Source organism: Pseudophryne corroboree, chromosome 2 (genome assembly GCF_028390025.1).
Source record: "Pseudophryne corroboree isolate aPseCor3 chromosome 2, aPseCor3.hap2, whole genome shotgun sequence".
NCBI classification, from domain to species: Eukaryota; Metazoa; Chordata; class Amphibia; order Anura; family Myobatrachidae; genus Pseudophryne; species Pseudophryne corroboree.
In genome coordinates this window covers 464895256-464916648 of record NC_086445.1, presented here as the reverse complement: position 1 = coordinate 464916648, position 21393 = coordinate 464895256, and positions in this window count along the sequence as shown.

Below are 21393 nucleotides of genomic sequence, written 5' to 3'. Positions count from 1 at the left end.
AAATTCAGGCTAATTCAGCATTTATCATTTCCAAAAGGGTCTTCAGTGAATGATGCAATCCCTGAGAGTTTGTCCATGGTAATTTATCAGTCTTTTGAGGATGCTTTAGCCAAGGTGAGATCATTCGGTAGAGGGGCTCTTATGAGTAAAATTGATATTGAGTCGGCCTTTCGGCTGTTGCCCATTGACCCGGAATTTTTTCGTTATCTAGGTTTCCGTCTGAATGACGGTTTTTATGTTGATAGATGTCTCCCAATGGGTTGCTCCATATCTTGTTCATATTTTGAAAAATTCAGCAGTTTTCTGCATTGGTGCATTTCCAAAAATTCAGGTCAGTTTGGAATTGTTCATTATTTAGATGATTTTTTGTTCATGGGTCCAGCCGGATCTGACATATGTGGTAATATTTTATTAAATGCTTTGTCATTATTGAAGGAATTTGGGGTCCCAGTGGCTGAGGAGAAGACTGTAGGTCCCACATCGGTGTTGACGTTCTTGGGAATAGAAATTGATACCATGGAGAGATGCTGTCGTTTACCCAAGGAAAAAATAGACAAATTAAGGGGAGAGATAATTGTGGCATTGGCAAACGGCAAGTTGACGCTCAAACAGGCTCAATCATTATTGGGGTCTCTCAATTTTGCTTGCCGAGTTATACCCATGGGTAAAGTTTTTAGCAGGAAGTTGGAGAGAGCCACAGCGGGTGTTAAAAAACCCAGTCATTTTATAAGATATCCAAAGAGATCCGTAGGTATCTACACATTTGGGAAGAGTTCCTGGCCACCTTTAATGGTGTTCTTATTTGGCAGTCCATACCCATTTCCAATGTTGAGTTGCAATTATTCACCGATGCAGCAGGTTCTACGGGGTTTGGAGCATTTTTGGAGGGTAGGTGGTGTGCTTCTCCATGGCCAAAAACTTGGGTTGAAGAGGGACTCACTAGCAACCTGTTACTATTAGAATTATTCCCTATCATGGTGGCTATGGAGTTATGGCATGAGGTTTTGGCCAACTTGTCAGTAGTTTTTTGGTGTGATAACTTGGGGGTGGTTCACGCGGTTAACAGTCAGAGAGCTTCCGGCCTTCCGGTACTGCGATTGTTGGGGCAGATAGTGTTGCGCTGCCTTCAATCAAATATAAGTTTTTGCACTAAGCATATTCCAGGCATTGAAAACGGTGTGGCAGATGCGCTATCGCGTTTCGAGTGGCGCAGGTTTAGGGTGCTAGCTCCGGATGCGAATGTATCTGGTGACCCTTGCCCGTCTTATGCCTGGCAGGTGATACGCCCGGATTGGAGGGCTTAGCTCTGCGATCCTTGGCTCCTTCCACCCTTCGAGGGTACAGAAATGCTATGGGAGAGTGGGAAAGATATGTTCATTTGCATCAGGAGCAAGGTAAGACCAATTATGCAATGTTATTGGATTACGTTTGGGAATGTTTTAGAGCAGGCAGGTCAAGAGGGTTTGTAACACGTTTACTGTCTGCTCTTTCTTATTTCTTGAGACTTGATGGCCGGCATGATTTTACTAAGTCTTTCTTTCTAGCAAAGATTCTTAAAGGTTGGGCTCGAGTTATGCCCCCTGTACAAGATGCACGTAGACCAATAACCATTTCAATATTGCGGCGCATGGCGGTCGTGTTGCATGAGGTCTGTGCATCTGATTACGAAGCACTTTTATTTACATTGTGTTTCGTCATGGCCTTTTTTGGGGCCTTCAGAGTCAGTGAACTGGTGTCAGCTTCAAAAACTGCGATGTCACCTATGCTTCGTGAACATGTGTCATTGGAAGATGGAGGCTTATGGTGCAAAGTACAACGTTCCAAAACGGACCAATTGGGCAAAGGTTGTTGGGTCGTTTTGAGATGTGTGGACGACGAAGAGATTTGTCCTGTGTCCTTGTCGAGGGTTTATGTGAAAACAAGGACTGATATGCCAGGTCCATGGTTGCAGCATTTGGATGGTATGCCGGTGACTCAATTTCAATTTAGATGGGTGTTGGAACGTTGTATTTGCACGATGGGTTTGCCGGTATCGAGATATGGTACCCATTCGTTTCGGATAGGTGCGGCGACAGCAGCAGCCGCTGAAGGCTGTTCGAGCGGGCAAATTAGAGCTCTGGGGAGGTGGAAGTCTGATGTATTTCGGAAACATATCAGGTTTTGACCTGTTTTAAAAAAAAAAAATCAGACTTGAGGTTTTAGCCACTCGCCATATTTGGGGGTCTTGAGGAATTTTTTATCCTGTCAAGTGCCTTAAGCCTTGGGGGTTCATACCCGCTTGGCAGGTGTGTTTTTCGCCTCTCGTCAAGTCTGATCCCCCTTACCCAACCCCCCTTTTTACGAAGTCATCCCCGCTTCAAAAATTCTCACCTTAGAGGCCAAATTAAACTATTTAATAAATAAATAAATAGAACCATTTTAGTGAGTTTATAATGGGATGTTTTTGGGTAACGTTGTTGCAAGATTGTTTGTGTTAGGGGTTTTTTGTTCGATAAGTTTCTGTGAATGTTTTTGTATTTTCAGATTTGCGCTTGGATGAGTGTCCTATTTGGATTATGGGGCACTCATACGTGTACTATGGTGAAAGATCTGGTGTGGAGTGTCTTCAGTCCCCTGAAGCTAATCTAGTCAGATGGATCGGAGTGAGGGGACTTCGCTGGGAGCAAGTCATCCCCCTTTTTTGGCAACAGTTGGAGAGGTCGGGATACCCGCTGAGGGTGGTGTTCCATGTTGCCGGAAACGATTTGACCAGAAGGTCTGGTTTAGATCTTCGTAAAACTATAGTTAGGGACTTAGTTAGTCTGCAGAATAGGTTGTGCTTTCTGAGTGTGGGATGGTCGGACATTATCCCTCGTTTGGTGTGGAGAGGTGCGGACAGACCGGCTGCCATAGAGTTGATCCGGCGCCGGATCAATTCTGTGGTGGGCAGAGCTGTTCGCGAAAATTGGGGGTTTGTGGTCCCACGTCCCTCAATTTCAGTTTCTGCCCCTCATCTTTATATGGCCGATGGTGTCCATCTGAATTTGAGGGGTATGGAAATTTTTATGGAGGATTTGTTGTTAGCGGTTTTTACTCAGGAATTTTATTGATAGGTTGGAGGATTTTAGGAGTAGTAAGGATAGTTTTAAGGTAGAGGTATGGTGGCGGGGTTTCGTTGAAACTGTGGCGGGTTGGGACGGCCTGAAATTGTGGCTGTAATTTAAAGAGTTTTATAGGTGCTCAGGAGATGTGAAGGTGGTGGAGTTTGATACATTACGGGGCCGGAGTTCCATCGGACCAGGTGGGCTTCGGTCTCCGGTGGAGTTGGTACACACCTGAGCACCTTTGGGTGGGAGTTGGGGAATACCTTGAGTGGAGAGTTGGCCACGGTATTCCCGATAAAGAGCAAGTAACACAAGGGGTGGCAAATGGCCCATGATGGCCCCTTGTGATGAGTGGGGGGCTGGGCTGAAATTGGGCCCCTTAAAAGCCTCCCCTTGTGATGTGATGGGGGCTGGGCTGAAATTGGGCCCTTTAAAACCCCCCCTTGTTATGCGATGGAGGCCGGGCTGAAGTTGGGCCCTTGCCTCCTCTTGTGTTGTGGTCAGCCACAGTTAAAAGGAAAGGTTAGAATAAATAGGGACGTTTAAATAGGCCGTCCCTCCTTGCCACCATACCATTTGTTTTAATAAAAGCTGACAATTCTATTGGCAAACATTATTCTGGTGTCAGTGTCAGTTATTTCTTTATGGATGTTGGTGTATGCGCATGAATGAAGAACAGTCTATGATAGACATTTTAAGGAATAATCGCTGTATTGATGATGCGGTTAATACTATTTTGCATTCTACTTTATCCCATTTAGATGTGAACAAAAATTCTTAAGTTAGAATTCTTTTTATAGATTTTAGTTCTGCATTTAATACTGTTATCCCTGTGTCCTTGATGGCGAAATTGTTTGATCTAGGCCGAGTGGCTTTATTTGTAACTGGATACTAGATTGTTTATCTGACAGACCGCAGGTGGTAAGACTGGGAGGGTTTGTCTCTACTGAGGTTATGTTGAGGACGGGTGTCCCTCAAGGCTGTGTACTTAGTCCCCTTCTGTATTTACTGTACACCCACGACTGCACAACGTCCTCTGATTTGTGAAGGTCATCAAATTTGCTGATGAAATAGCGGTCGTGGGGCTGATCTCTGATGACGATGACCCAGTATAGATATGATATCAGTAAGTTAGTTACTTGGAGCAGAGCCAATCATTTGATTTTGAATGAATCTAAGACTAAAGAACTGGTGGTTGACTTCAAACAGAGAGCCTTTGCACCCGGATGTTGAGGTAGTCGATTCATTCAGGTTTTTAGTTACTTTGGTTTCCTCGGACCTGACTTGGTCGGCGAACTCAATTTTTCTAATGAAGAAAGCACACCAGCTTTTCTTCTTTTTGAGGCGTCTGAAGGCTGCCGGGGTGAGCAAATTGACTATGCTAAATTTTTATAGATGCTCTATTGAGAGAATCTTGTCTTTTAGTATTATAGTCTGGTATGGCAGCTGCACTGCAAGTGAGTGGAGCGTTTTGGAACGCACGGTTAGGACCGCGGGTAAGATCATTGGAGTGCAGTTGCCAACCATTCGTGATCTTTACGAATCCAGAATTCGGAAGAGAAATATTAAACATTTTATTAGATTCTAGTCATCCTTTTTTTAAGGTGTTTGAGAAATTACCTTCCCAAAAACAGTTCAGGACTTTGAAGGCACGTACTGGTCGTTTACACAACAGTTTCCTCCCATCAGCAGTTTGAATGTTGAATGCCTGAATTGTATGTTTGTTTTTATTGTTAGTGATCAGGCCCGGCGCTACCCGCTCAGCGAAGGGATGCAGTGCAGGGAGGCGCTGGGACAGATAGGCGCTTCCCCTGCTCTGCATCCCTTCCCTGCTGCGCCGTCCTGTCCCCCCTCCTGCTGCTGCCAGTGCTGTGTCTGTCACTGTATGACAGGCACTGGCAGCGGGCACCTGCAGCATGAAAAGCCTCCTGCCTCCTTCCTCCCCTCACCTGTGCTGAGTGGCAGCGCCGAGTACGGGACAGAAGGGGGGCGGAGCTACACGGGACGGAAGGGGGCGTGGCTAAACGGACCAGGCTGCTGTACAGAGGGAGACTGGCTTAGGTAAGTGGAGGGTGAGAGAGAAGTGTGTGTGTGTATATGGTGGGTGTGTATGTGTGTGTGTATATATGTGTGAATTGTGTGTGTGTGAGGTATGTCTGTGCGCGCGCTTTATGGACGCTACTACTGGGGGGGCATTACGTATAACGACGCTACTACTGGGGGGGGCATTACATGTAAGAACGCTACTACTACTGGGGGGGGGCATTACGTATAAGGACGCTACTACTACTGGGGGGGGCATTACGTATAAGGACGCTACTACTACTGGGGAGGGGCATTACGTATAAGGACGCTATTACTACAGGGGTGCACTACGTATAAGGACGCTACTACTACTGGGGGGGGGCATTACGTATAAGGACGCTACTACTGGGGTGGGCATTACGTATAAGGACGCTACTACTACTGGGGAGGGGCATTACGTATAAGGACGCTATTACTACAGGGGTGCACTACGTATAAGGACGCCACTACTACTGGGGGGGGCATTACGTATAAGGACGCTATTACTACAGGGGTGCACTACGTATAAGGACGCTACTACTACTGGGGGGGGGGGCATTACGTATAAGGACGATACTACTACTGGGGTGCACTACGTATAAGGACGCTACTACTACTGGGGGGGCATTATGTATAAGGACACTACTGCTACTGGGGGGCATTATGTATAAGGATGCTACTATTACTGGGGTGCATTACATATAAGGACGCTACTACTACGGGTGGGGCATTACGTATAAGATTAATAAGATTGTGCTACATTGTGGCGTAATTTTAAATGGGGGCACTATTGTGTGGCCATGCCCCTTACTTGTGAGACCACACCCCTTTTCCCGGCGCGCGCCAAAGGAATATGGGAGGGCGCAAATTTATAGTTTGCAGGGGGGCGCCGAACACCCTAGCACCGGCCCTGTTAGTGATATTGCTATTGTACTGTAATTGCTGTATTTGCTCAAAGGAATTTCGTCTGTGAAACTTTTTTTTACTGATGACAATAAAATTTTATTGGCTTTAATTTCTAATTACTCAAACAGCCAATAATACTGTGTGAAATATTCTAAATTATAATAATAACTTCTTTATAGTGTAGCAGAGTATAGTGTGACATATCAAATGTTTGTGATAGCCCGTGCTGTAGCAAGACACCTGTGCTCCCTGGTCCAGCACCTCCCGCCACATCATGACATCAGAAGTGCTGAAGAAGCACGGAGATGGGGATTTTTATGCAGCAAGGTGACTCTTTAATGTAGAACATGGTCCTGTAGGTGTAGTGAATCAACTGCCCACTTAGCCTTGTGTCCTGGGCAGTGGCAACAGTGGCACAACCCTCACAGCCTTGGTGATTGCTAATATTTATGATTATGATGTAATTACCCAGGCAATACATTGCCTGCTATCCCAACTGGTGTTATTTTTATTTTTTGCTGTAGCCTGTCCAGCAACTCTAATACCTTTTTTGTGTAGGAGGCTGAAATATAAAGTTTACTGCATTAGCTGTTTAATACGGATTTGATAAAGAAACACGCACCGGAAATAATGTGTGAAAGCTCTGCTTAAACCAGAGGTGGTTTTGTAGACATTAGTCAAAAACATGACATTATGGACAAGCCATGTTGGCAATTCAAATAATAACGACATTTGTGAATGTCTTTTTTCCACTTGACCAAATAAGGAAATAAAGCTTTATTTATTCTGTCACGCCCAGGGCCGAAGTACTTTTCGTGAGGTGTGGTCTAATCATGGGAGGTGTTGCCACTCCCCTTCAGAAAGTATAGGGGGAAAAAATAGCTGAACAGGTGCCCCACCCCTCCGCATAGACAAAGGATACTGCTGCCTCCCTTACCCCACTTCAGCCCAACACACAGCATTGTGTGGCTCACCTGACACATGCTCGTATGAGAGCTCTCATGCTGCGTGGAAGAGCACAAAGGCTAATATATGCACGCCCATTAAATGGTGTTTCAACAGTCCTGACACACTCATGTTCACCTGACCACTCCCTGTTACCTCTCCCAAATGCTGGCTACTTGTTACTCACTTTTGTGATTCCTCTGTGTAAGCGGCATCGCAAATCAATCGCTGCACATGGATAAAAATCACTACATTTGCATAAATATTGTCTGTTGTTTCCACATCAGGCCCATTGTGGCTTAATAGAGGCCTGCTCTGCCAGGTAAAAAGGTTTTAACATGGGAAACTTGCCGCTCTGAGGTGAGAAAGGATTTGAAATACAAGAGCATACCTCCTAACTTTTGTATGTTATGATGCGGTATCTGCCGCGCCTCTGGCATGACCGGAAAGAGGGAGGGGCCCCGCCAGAAGGGTCGTGCCTCGCCACCCGACCTCCATTTTCGTCATTTTGGGGGCGTGCCCAGTGGTCTCTAAGCAGCTGGGCAGCCCCCGCCTCACTTCCCGCACTGTTTAGATGCCGCGCACATGTGCACAACATCTAATTCAGTGACCACTGGCTGCTTGGCAGAGCAGCGGTGATCGCTGGCTCTCCCAAACTCCACCTGCCTGCGGGACACTGCGACCCGCGGGTGGGACAGCGTCCAAATAGCTGAACTGTCCTGCTGGAATCAGGACAGTTGGATATGCAAGAGTTAATAGATTTAGATTACTCACCTCACACATCTCAATAGCACTGACCTGTGAAAATCCTATTACTACAACGGTATCAATTTACCACACAGAAGCACAGCTCCTCAATACCAGCCCTCCCGAAAACATTATAATGTGAATGAAAGTGTCTTTTATTAGAAGTGAAACCAATAACACAATACCTGACAGAGATATGGCTACTAGTCATCCATTACCTACAAGCCAACAAATACAAGTATTTATATAATTTATTTATTTACAGTTTCTCATATAGCACAGCATATTCCGCTTCGCTTTACAATTGGAATCAACAGTGATAAGACAAACTGGGTAATAACAGACAGACATAGAGGTAGGAAGGCCCTGCTCGCAAGCTTACAATCTATAGGGAAATAGGAAGGATACACAAGGATTGGCTCTATCTATAGCATAGCAGTCACCAAATTGTAAAGACAGTCCTGATGGAATGTAATTAGATACTGTATGATTGCTTCTGAAGGTTATGTGGGCGGTTCAGGGATTTGGCCGCCTGAATAGGGTGAGTTTTCAGGGAACGCTTGACAGTTTGGAGGCTAGAGGAGAGTCGTATTGTGTGTGAGAGGGCATTGCATAGGGTGGGTGTGCCCGAAGAAAGTCCTGCAATTGTGAATGGGAACGAGTGATCAGCACAGATGAGAGACGCAGATCTTGTGCAGAGCGGAGAGGTCGAGTTGGGAGATATTTTGAAATAAGTGAACAGATATATATTGGTGTCGTTTAGTTAATAGCTCTATATGAGAGTAGAAGTATTTTATATTGAATACGGTAGAATATGGGCAACCAATGGAGAGACTGACAGAGAGGATCACCAGACGATGAACGTCTTGCTAGGAAGATTAGCCTCGCAGCTGCTTTCAAAATGGATTGTAGTGGTGAGAGTCTTTTATTGGGAAGACCAGTAAGGACACTACCAGTGGCGGATCCAGGGGGGGGGGCGCGCGGGCCCGTGCCCCCCCTGTCATGTCTGGCACTTTAAACAAACAATCACTTGTTCACGTCTTGGAAAGGTTTACGAAGTCCGCCGGCGAAGCTCCTGTACAAGCCGCTATTAGCGCTAAGCGGCACTGTTCGGGATCAATGAGATCTGTGATCTGGGGACGGTTAGGCTGTGATCACAGATCTCATTGATCCCGAACAGTGCCGCTTAGCGCTAATAGCGGCTTGTACAGGAGCTTCGCCGGCGGACTTCGTAAACCTATCCAAGACGTGAACAAGTGATTGTACCACCAGAGCCTGGCAACTGGACCACCTTCAAGGGAGTCAAAGGTACACACCACCACACTGTTGTTTGCAGACACTTTACCCTGAGGAGCAGCGGGGGTTAATATCACAAACTGGCAGGAAAATCCTGTTCACTTAGGATACCAACGGATTCTGGTTGATCTTGATATATACCAGTACTGCCCGAAGCTCAGCCTTAGACAGTGTGAGACTCCGACGTGGCTGCAGCAGCGGCCACCATCCATTTAGAGGCTGGCTGCTGGCAGAGGTAGCGGCTCCTCTCAAGATGTTCTTCTTGCGTGGTGGGGTTGCTTGAGAGGTAGCACATGGTGGTGACAGCGTTTTCACTCCTCAGCGGCATAATGTGAATTTTGGCTCATACCGTGTGCTATAATGTGAATTTCGTCTCATACTTTGTGCTATAATGTGAATTTCGGCTCAAACCGTGTGGTATAATGTGAATCTCGGCTCATATTGTGTGCTATAATGTGAATTTCAGCTCATACCGTATGGTATAATGTGAATTTAGGCTCATACTGTGTGGTATAATGTGAATTTCGGCTCATAACGTGTGGTATAATGTGAATTTCGGCTCATACTGTGTGCTATAATGTGAATTTTGTCTCATACTATGTGCTATAATGTGAATTTCGGCTCATACCGTGTGCTATAATGTGAATTTAGGCTCATACCATGTGCTATAATGTGAATTTCGGCTCATACCGTGTGCTATAATGTGAATTTCGGCTCATACCGTGTGCTATAATGTTTGTTTTCCCAGTGAATCTTTCCCTTCATGCCTCTGTAAACCTCACTACAAATGTCTCACTACTCCCTCTTACTCCTACAGAGACCTTAGGTACCCACTGCCTCTCCCTGTCCCCCTCTCCTTGTTACCCACTGCCACCTCCCCCTGGCATCACCCACTTTTTCCTCGTCACCCTTTCCCCGGTGTTACCCACTCTGCCTCTCACTGTCACCCACTCTCTGTCACCCACTGCCTCTCCGTCTCCCACTATGTTTCCTTCATCCACTGCCTCTCCCCTGCGTCACTATAAACCCATCAGCCTCTCTCTCGTGTCACCCGCTGCCTCTCCAAAGTGTCACCCTCTTCCCGTCTTACGAATACGATGTTCCCTTTGAGGCTATGACCTTTGTTGCTAGGTCATGCCCTTGTTGTGAGGCCACGCACACCTTCATGGACCGCACGCCTTCGGCATGCACAAGGTGCCCCCCCTGTCATTTTTTCCTGGATCCGCCCCTGGACACTACTACAATAATCAATGCTGGAGATGATGAGAGGATGAATTAGAGTTTTTGCAGTGTCTTGTGTAAGATAAGGACGTATTTTGGATATGTTTTTTAGATGCATGTAACAAGATAAAATGGCATCAAGGCATTCATTGACACGGCAGATGTCAATACAGATGGTGATAAATCTGGGGAGGATAGGTAGATTTGAGTATCATCAGCGTACAGATGAGTAAAGCATAGGACCTAAGACTGAGCCTTGTGGTACTCCAACTGATAGAGGTAGTGAAGAGGAGGTGGAATCAGAGAAGTGAACACTGAAAGAGCAATTTGATAGGTAGGATGAGAACCAAGAAAGGGCTGTGTCATGAAGACCTAGAGGGTTTGTATGAGAAGAGTGGTCAACAGTGTCAAAAGCAGCAGAGAGATCTAGAAGAATAAGCAGTGAGTAATGGCCTTTCGATCTAGCAGTGACCAGATCGTTCACTGCTTTGGTCAGTGCTGTCTCTGTGAAATGTTGGGCACAAAAGCCTGACTGAAGTGGGTCCAATAAGTTGTGGGAGTTAAGAAGCCAGTCACCATTACAATTTACAGAGAATATGGCAATGATTTGGTGCAGGGTTGGACTGGCTTACAGGGGTACAGAGGAACCCCCCCAGTCTGCCCCATTACCTGTGGACCCATCCATACCTCTAGGGATCAGGATTTAGACTGTGAACTTGAATTTTACATTATACATAAGTTACATTCAGGGCTGTTTCTAGCCAATTTGGCTCCCAGTGCAAGATTTAAAAATGCCATAAAGAAAATGCGCCCTTCCCCACATAGATATAAAAAATACAAATTTGCATGTGCGCTCCTGGCAAGGGAGCGTGGTCTCGTTAAAATGGGCATGACCTCGCTAAAATGGGCGTGGTCTCACCTTAAAAGACTACCTTACACCCCAGTTTTTGACCCTGCACCAGCAAATCACGGGCACCACAGGAAAAAAAAAATCCACCATATTAAGCCCCACACAGTAATGCCCCCTGCACCATATTATGCCACACACCGCAATGCCCATGATACATTATGCCCTACAGTAAAGCTTCTAATGACTTTTAAATTACCTGATCGTTGCCAAGGGTTTCACGCGCTGGGTGTCATGCTGGTTGCCAGGGGTTTCATGCTCTGGGATCCATACTGGTTGCCAGGGGTTTCATGCTCTGGGACGGGTGTCATGATCATTGCCAGGGCTGTGCAATGCCAATTGCCAGGGCTTTGTAATGCCAGTTGCCAGGGCTGTGTAAATTACACAGTCCTGGCAACTGGCATTACTCAACCCTGGCATCTGGCATTACACAGCCCTGGCAACTAGCATTACACAGCCCTGGCAACTGACATTACACAGTGTAATGTCAGTTGCCAGGGTTGTGTAATGCTAGTTGCCAGGGCTGTGTAGTTCTCTTTGGTGTGTTTACAGTGCCTGCCGCCCACCATCATCTCCCTCCTCATTCTCACTCTATGGATGTTATGGACACCCACGAATGGAAATAGTCCCTGGTGGTCGGCATGCCGACCGGCGGGCTAGGGAGTATTTGTGATGCTGGCGGCGGTATTGTGGCCGGTGGTCTCCTGACTGCCGGTCACATAACCGCATCCCAATTGTACTGTACAGTCAGTGTTGTCCTTTCTGATGGTTAGAATGATATAGGTGTTTAGCGTGCTGGGACTGAAACTGCGCCTGATGACAACTGGAAAGTATAACCTATAAAACCAGCAACATCTGTAGCTGTCAGCCTTCACTACATGAGGCATTAGAGGACATAGTAAAGCAGGGCACATCTTAGAGGGGTTGGGGATAGAATGCTGGTGGTCGGGATTCCGGATGTGAGAATACCGACACCGGGATCCCGGCTGCCAGAATGCTGGCAGGGGGTCGAGCGCTAGAAAGCTCCTTGCAGGCTCGGTCGCTCACTGCTCTCGCCATAGGTTCTATTCCCGTTCTATGGGTGTCTTGGACACCGACGAGTGGGAATAGCCCTGGCGCTGCTGCCGGCATTATCAGCGGTTGGGATACCGGCGTCGGTAGTCTGACCGCCGGGATATTGACTACATCTCTCTTAGAGCAGTCTCCCTAAATGAGCATTTACTAGAAATGATAAATTTACCACCTCTCAAGTTTGGCACCATATCAGGAACTGGTGGCTTGTACAGAATCTAGATGGCAGGTACTGTACAATATATATACATATATACATATATATATATATATATATATATATATATATAAAGGCTGTGTTGCATTATATGTTGATACAAACAAAAAACCCTAAATTTTATATTTTTATACCTTTTCTAGCTATCACTTGTTTCCACCATAGATGTAGATAGATGTAATTTTATTTATATAACGCTCTTTCTCCAACAGGACCCAAGGTGCTTTAACATCCATAGACGCTGTCAGGATTTGAAGTACTATCAGGGGTATTATACATAGACAAAAATATTGCTAAAAACCAGCGCTGGGGAAAAAAGAGAAAGTGTTCGAATAGAATTCAATCCAGTGGGAAATAGAAGGTAATCCCTCCCGAGTTGATGGTGTTCTTATCGCTCCCTTGTGGATAGACACTTACATTATACTTCTATCTCAAGTGCACAAAAAGGTATCTTTGTAATGGAAACAATAGCTTCAGATCAATCCCACACACCTGACCAGACTCTATGAAAATACACTTACATGTATGTTCTGACCCACATGCACATCAGGGTTTCTTTATGGGTTATCCACCAGGATCATATGATGTATACGAGTCCGCCAGGTAAGTAAAAAATATTGTAATGATAAAAAATATATGGATTGTACCTCCACAACATGTGAAGAATACACAACCAATACAAAAGTTTAAAAATAAAGCAAGAGCCGGATACCGGATAAGAGTCTCTACATATAGGACCTGCACGAGAACCACGCTGCAGTCATGAAGTCCTCAATGCGGATGGTGAAGATGGTCCTTTATCCTCCTGGTATTCCCCAGCTTTGCAGTGATGGCTTCAATGCGTTTCTGGGAATCCTTCCCCTTTGTCAAGAAAGTATGACGTTGGTATGACGCTGCATCTATTTACCTTAAAATCATGCCAACGGCACCAAATTGGTCAGCCCTGACTGTAATTAATTATAGGTCATGGTTTGAAACTCTGATTTTGCTTCCATAAATTCAAGTCCTCAAACAGTGTAATTATTGCCAGTGGAAAAGTACTGCAGATACTGTATTTTCTGATTTCTTTACCCTTGGCTTGGAAATATTTTATAGCAGCCCAGAGTGAAAGTGTGACATAGACAGGGCCTCTTGGATACATGTGTCCAAATTATTTCACACATCACACTTTCCATATAATGTTTCTTTTACACAGCAGTAAAATATATTGGAGTAACATCTGTATCACCCCAGGCTCCACTTTTCCATACCAGCTAGAGATGGACAAAGCTCTACGTATACAACCATCATGCAGGAAACGTCTCTCAGGAGTCAATCCACGGTAGGAAAAAAATATCTCTACAGGACAGGACATGTGGCCTATTTATTATAGGGAGAGAAGCAACTTCTCCTTGTTTACCAAGCCCCTAGCCAGTTATAGCGATCACAGTATCTCCAGGAGAATAATAGAAAAGACTAGGGACATAACAAAGCATTCCTTAGTAAGAAAAATAAAAAAAATCTGTTTTTCAGCTATTTTATTTTTTGGTAAATGAAAGTGTAACTGGAATCACAAGTCCAGGCCTGGTAAGAACATTACAGGAATTCTTGCCATCCTCTTACTATTATGGTAGATGATGAGTTATGTAACTCAGCAACAGTGTTCAGACATGCGGGGGGGATGCCCAGCACAGGGCTAGTCCACCCCACATGTCAGGGTCCCCCCCCCACCACACCCCCGCACAAGTACAAAAGCATTGCACAGTGGCGATGCTTTTGTACTGGAAAGGCAGCTCCCAGCCAGCGCAGCTCCTGCGCGCTGGCAGGGAGCTACTCGTCGGTACCCGGGTCGTAGCGGCTATGTGTGACGTCACGCAGCCGCCGCGGCCCATCCCCCAACAGTCCAGGCACGCCTGCGTTGCCCGGACCGCGCCCCCTAAACGGTGGCCAAACGCCGCCGGCTCGCCCCCTCCCACCCATCGACCGCCTCTGCCTTTCGATCAGGCAGAGGCGATCGCAGAGCTAAGACAGGCGCATGCACAGTTCAGACCTGATCGCACCCAAATGTTTGCCGAGAATTTATAATAAAAAAATCTAACAACAATAAATACACATACTAAAGATATTTCTCTAACGTCCTAAGTGGATGCTGGGGACTCCGTCAGGACCATGGGGATTAGCGGCTCCGCAGGAGACAGGGCACAAAAATAAAGCTTTAGGATCAGGTGGTGTGCACTGGCTCCTCCCCCCATGACCCTCCTCCAAGCCTCAGTTAGGTTTTTGTGCCCGTCCGAGCAGGGTGCAATCTAGGTGGCTCTCTTAAAGAGCTGCTTAGAAAAAGTTTTTAGGTTCTTTATTTTCAGTGAGTCCTGCTGGCAACAGGCTCACTGCATCGAGGGACTTAGGGGAGAGAATTTCAACTCACCTGCGTGCAGGATGGATTGGATTCTTAGGCTACTGGACACCATTCCAAAGACACAATATGTCAAATGAAAAAATGGCGCTCCTTTCTGTTCGTATTGTTCCTCAAAAAGAAAGAAATAAATATATCATAGTGTAGTATGTTAATAACACTTCCACTTTTTTTGTCTCAAAAAGAGGAATTTTTCAGATCAAGCAAAATATTTTCCAAAAATGACAAATCTGCCACACTTATACACTTTCCAAAATTACAGATATCTCTATAAGTCCCTCAATCAAGAAGGTCTATATGTTTATATATGTTATTTTAAGAGGGGATATAGCCTAGAGTTTATTCCAGGGTAAATAAATGTGTAAATCCCCCTTAGGTAGTCCAATTACCTCTATATGACCCTCAAAATAATGAGGTATATACGTGTCACTAATTAGCCCAACAAAGCCAGGTCATGCAGGTTATTTGACATCGGGGGTGAGTGATACCAAATCCGTTATACCCGTGTGGATCACCTTATGGTAATGAAATTACCTTTACATACACCTCAAACCAATGAGGTATATGCGTGTGGTTAATAATCCAGCAGAATCAGGAACACTTCAGTTTCTTAAAAGCAGATTCTTTTATTACAATTCTCCAAAATGAGCTTGTAAAAAAAGAGGATACTCACATAGCATAATACTGTTTGTATGGAAGCATCCGTATTACAAGACAGACAATTAAAATAGATTTAAAAAGGGGGAAAAATGTCTGATGAGTCAAAGCGCCTACCAGATGGCAATTATACAGTGCATGGGAGAGAAAGCAGAAAGTCCTCTTGGAGTCCCGGTAGCTCCTTGTGGAGATTCAATCCTTCTCATCCGATGGTAGGTCCAGCTGAGTCCCACGACAATCCCCGCCGTTAGCAACGCGTTTCGGTTTCCCTTCCTCAGGCTTCCGGTATCTGTCCTCTTCTGGTTTATCATATTTATAGGGCTTCTTAATTTGCAAAGAGATTCAGGTGATCCGGTGCAGGCGGCCGTGGAACGCACATCGCGCGGCCCGGACTTCCGGGTAAGATTATACTCCGTCACTTCCGCAAAGGTTCGTGGAACGCATTGTGCGTTCCACACGTCCGCCAGCTCCGGCTATTCCCCGCTTCTCTCTCTTAGTTTAAAACAGAGTAAATTCCTTACAGAAAAACAAAAAATATGTCAATTTTCTCTAGTGGATAAAGAGAATATCAAACATCTTTATAACAATTATAATACTTAAAAAACAGGTACTATTCTTCCAAGAAGCATTTTAGTTCGAAGTCCGCATTCAATCCTTTTGGGATTAAAGTTCCCAGATTGAATACCCACTTCATTTCTGTTTTAGATAAAACATTTTCTAAATCCCTGGACCTCCAATTTGGAGTAATTTGTTCTATTGCCCAAAAGGATAAGATGTTCTGTTCATTACATCCATGCTTCTTTTTAAAGTGACTTGCAAGGGAATGAGTTAAAAGACCCTTTCTTATGTTATAAATATGTTCGGATATACGCTTTTTTAGGGGTCTTGAGGTCTTTCCTATATACAGTAGACCACAAGTACATTTAATAGCATAGATGACGTTCTTTGAGTCACACGTTAAGAATTGTTTTATTTTATAATTTTTCTCATTGTGCTCAAATTCAGTAATTTTTCTACTATTTTTGTTTTTATATGTTGCTCTACAGGGTAAGCAGTTCCCACATCTGTGGAACCCCATATTCCTGGCACTGCCCCTTTTGTCCTCGTATATAGCACTTTTGACAACTTTATCCCTTAGAGAGGGTGCCTTTCTGTAAATGAAGGATGGATGATCGGGAAGATGTTTCCCTAAAGTTTTGTCTTCCTTTAGAAGATGCCAGTTATTCTTAAATGCTTTCTCTATCCTACTATGAAAATGCCCGTATCTAGTTATAAAGGCCCATTTATATCTATCGTCCACATTCAGGCTCTTCCCTTTTTCTTTTTCTTTTAAAAGGTCCTCCCTCTCTATATTTTTGATTTTCTCAATAGCTTCATTAATTGGATTTTCCTTATATCCCTTTCTTTTGAACCTCTTTTTCATTTCACATATTTGGGTATCCAAAACTTCTGGCTGTGAGCAATTGCGCTTTAATCGCTTAAATTGACCCAAAGGCACATTATTGAGCCAGCTTCTATGATGCTCACTTTGTATCCCTATATATGAATTTGAATCAGTATTTTTTCGATAGGTCTTTGTTTCTAATTTTCCATCTTTTTTATAAATACACAAATCCAAAAAGTATATTTCTTGCTGGCTTATGGAAAAGACCAACTTAATATTCAAGTTATTCATGTTCAACTTGTTGCAGAAAAGATCTAAACTATCTTGATCTCCCTTCCAAAAGAATAATATATCGTCGATAAAGCGATACCAACAGACCAGGTCCGCCCCCAGCTCACCATTCTGCCACACCTCCATGCCCTCCCAGTAGGCCATAAAGAGGTTGGCATAGCTGGGGGCGAACCTGGTCCCCATCGCCGTACCGACTGATTGTACATAGTAACAACCATCAAAATAAAAATAATTGTTAACAAGAATGAATTTAATACTATCCAATAAAAAGGATTTTAGGTTTGGTTCAATCGCATTTTTGTCTAGAAAGAAAGATATAGCTTCCAAACCCCTATCATGTTGTATAATAGTGTATAATGTGCTAACATCTGCACTCACTAAGAAACAATCTTTTATATCTTCCAGATGGGACAATTTTCTCAAAATGTCCCCAGTGTCTTTCAAGTATGATTCTGTCTGTTTTACCAGTGGTTGCAAATGATAATCAATTAATGCTGACAGGTTCGATGTAATTGACTTTACCCCTGAAATTATTGGCCTCCCTGGAGGGTTCACAGGATCTTTGTGAACCTTCGGGAGGACATATATAGTCGGTGTATTGGGATTAGTAATATTAATGAATTCAAATTGTTCCTTTGTGATGGATCCATTATCAAGAGCTTTTTTTGTAAGCTCTTTGAGTTCTTCCTGGATCCTTACCGTTGGGTCACTTTTAATTTTTCTGTATGTATTTTCCTGTATTAATTGTTTATGTATCTCTCCCATATAGTCTTTTTTATTTAGTATTACTACCCCGCCCCCCTTATCTGCCGGTTTTATTATAATAGAGGGGTCTTTTTGTAGGGTACTCAATGCTTTACGTTCGTTACCTGTCAGATTAAACTTCTTTTTATTTTTTCCTTCTAATTTATCTATTTTATTCAGCTCACTACTCAATACTTGACTAAAACAGTCTATACAACTACCTTTTACGTGCGTTGGATAAAAAGTGGACTTCTTTTTAAACAGTCCTTTACTTTGTTCATTGTTCTCTAAATCACCTTCGTTTTTATCAATAAAAAACTTTTTTATGGTTATTTTTCTAATAAATTTTTGCAGATCAATATAGACCTCAAAGGGATTCATTACATTTGTCGGGGCAAATTTTAGGCCCTTACATAAAACAGATGTTTCTTCCTTAGTTAAAGTTCTATCACTAAGGTTGAAGATTTTGCTATCTTCCTGATCTGTTATTTGTGTTATAATTAATCATCATTCTCTGAGTTGGAATGTTCCTGGATGTTAACTTCATTTTCATTACTATTCTTATTCTTTTTCCTCTTCTTTTGACCTGCCCTTTTTCCCCTTCTAAATTTCCTTATTTTTGTTTTTATTTTCTTCTGGTGTATGGGTGATTTTGGTGAATGGATGTAATGAACAGAACATCTTATCCTTTTGGGCAATAGAACAAATTACTCCAAATTGGAGGTCCAGGGATTTAGAAAATGTTTTATCTAAAACAGAAATGAAGTGGGTATTCAATCTGGGAACTTTAATCCCAAAAGGATTGAATGCGGACTTCGAACTAAAATGCTTCTTGGAAGAATAGTACCTGTTTTTTAAGTATTATAATTGTTATAAAGATGTTTGATATTCTCTTTATCCACTAGAGAAAATTGACATATTTTTTGTTTTTCTGTAAGGAATTTACTCTGTTTTAAACTAAGAGAGAGAAGCGGGGAATAGCCGGAGCTGGCGGACGTGTGGAACGCACAATGCGTTCCACGAACCTTTGCGGAAGTGACGGAGTATAATCTTACCCGGAAGTCCGGGCCGCGCGATGTGCGTTCCACGGCCGCCTGCACCGGATCACCTGAATCTCTTTGCAAATTAAGAAGCCCTATAAATATGATAAACCAGAAGAGGACAGATACCGGAAGCCTGAGGAAGGGAAACCGAAACGCGTTGCTAACGGCGGGGATTGTCGTGGGACTCAGCTGGACCTACCATCGGATGAGAAGGATTGAATCTCCACAAGGAGCTACCGGGACTCCAAGAGGACTTTCTGCTTTCTCTCCCATGCACTGTATAATTGCCATCTGGTAGGCGCTTTGACTCATCAGACATTTTTCCCCCTTTTTAAATCTATTTTAATTGTCTGTCTTGTAATACGGATGCTTCCATACAAACAGTATTATGCTATGTGAGTATCCTCTTTTTTTACAAGCTCATTTTGGAGAATTGTAATAAAAGAATCTGCTTTTAAGAAACTGAAGTGTTCCTGATTCTGCTGGATTATTAACCACACGCATATACCTCATTGGTTTGAGGTGTATGTAAAGGTAATTTCATTACCATAAGGTGATCCACACGGGTATAACGGATTTGGTATCACTCACCCCCGATGTCAAATAACCTGCATGACCTGGCTTTGTTGGGCTAATTAGTGACACGTATATACCTCATTATTTTGAGGGTCATATAGAGGTAATTGGACTACCTAAGGGGGATTTACACATTTATTTACCCTGGAATAAACTCTAGGCTATATCCCCTCTTAAAATAACATATATAAACATATAGACCTTCTTGATTGAGGGACTTATAGAGATATCTGTAATTTTGGAAAGTGTATAAGTGTGGCAGATTTGTCATTTTTGGAAAATATTTTGCTTGATCTGAAAAATTCCTCTTTTTGAGACAAAAAAAGTGGAAGTGTTATTAACATACTACACTATGATATATTTATTTCTTTCTTTTTGAGGAACAATACGAACAGAAAGGAGCGCCATTTTTTCATTTGACATATTGTGTCTTTGGAAAGTTTGTATTGAAAGAACGGTGGTATTCTTTGTTTGTCATTTGAAGGCTGTCACCACATTTCTGTTTGTAAAGAGCGCTAAGAATTGTCACCCCACTTTTTTAGATTATTCTTTGTATCACCAGTACAACTCTAGCTGCACCATGTTTTCTCATAAAGAAAGTAGAAATGATTTATTTAGATCCATCTTTTTAAATGATAATACTAATATTGATGTAAAAGATGAAGATCTAGATTCTGTTCTGGATAAATTGGAAAATTCTCTCATCAGAGAAAATAAAATCTGGTGGGAAATTATGACTTTGGAAAGATATCTAAAGGATCAAATTGTTCCAAAGGGTCTGCAGATTGAAAAATCTCCCTCATTCACTACGGTGAGTGATGACTTCATGAAGGAGTGGGAAGGTATTACAAAAACTTGCTCCCTCTCCTTGATGGAATTAATAATAAGAGAGAGAAGAAAGGATTTGAGACAATTAAATGAGGAGATTGATAGTTTGAATAATCTTACTGAACCTTTTAAGGAACTAGAAGATTACAAACAAAGGGAAAAGATTATCACAGGAAAAATCCAAAAAATAACCAAAGATCTAAGAATAAAAAAACAAAAAAAATTTAGTCGAGATAAAGGGTTTAAAAATAGTGGTGAAAGGGAGAAGGAACCAATAATAAAAAATGATCTAATAACAACAGGAGAAAAATATAGAATGAGATATAAAGAAAATCAATTAGAACAAGAAGGTAATTGGCAATTTCCTAGAAATAGGGGCTATAAAAATAAACAAAGAAACTGGAGGGGAAGAAATCGCTGGGATGGAAGGTTTGAGGACCAAGAAATAGATAATCCAAATACATCATATTTTGAAAATAATTACACACATCCATCCCTGTTACCTCTAACAAATAGATATGAAGCTCTAAATAGGAATTATGATCGGCCAATAACCCCAATTATGCGTTCAAAAACTTTTTTTCACCAAAATCACCCATACACCAGAAGAAAATAAAAACAAAAATAAGGAAATTTAGAAGGGGAAAAAGGGCAGGTCAAAAGAAGAGGAAAAAGAATAAGAATAGTAATGAAAATGAAGTTAACATCCAGGAACATTCCAACTCAGAGAATGATGATTTAATTATAACACAAATAACAGATCAGGAAGATAGCAAAATCTTCAACCTTAGTGATAGAACTTTAACTAAGGAAGAAACATCTGTTTTATGTAAGGGCCTAAAATTTGCCCCGACAAATGTAATGAATCCCTTTGAGGTCTATATTGATCTGCAAAAATTTATTAGAAAAATAACCATAAAAAAGTTTTTTATTGATAAAAACGAAGGTGATTTAGAGAACAATGAACAAAGTAAAGGACTGTTTAAAAAGAAGTCCACTTTTTATCCAACGCACGTAAAAG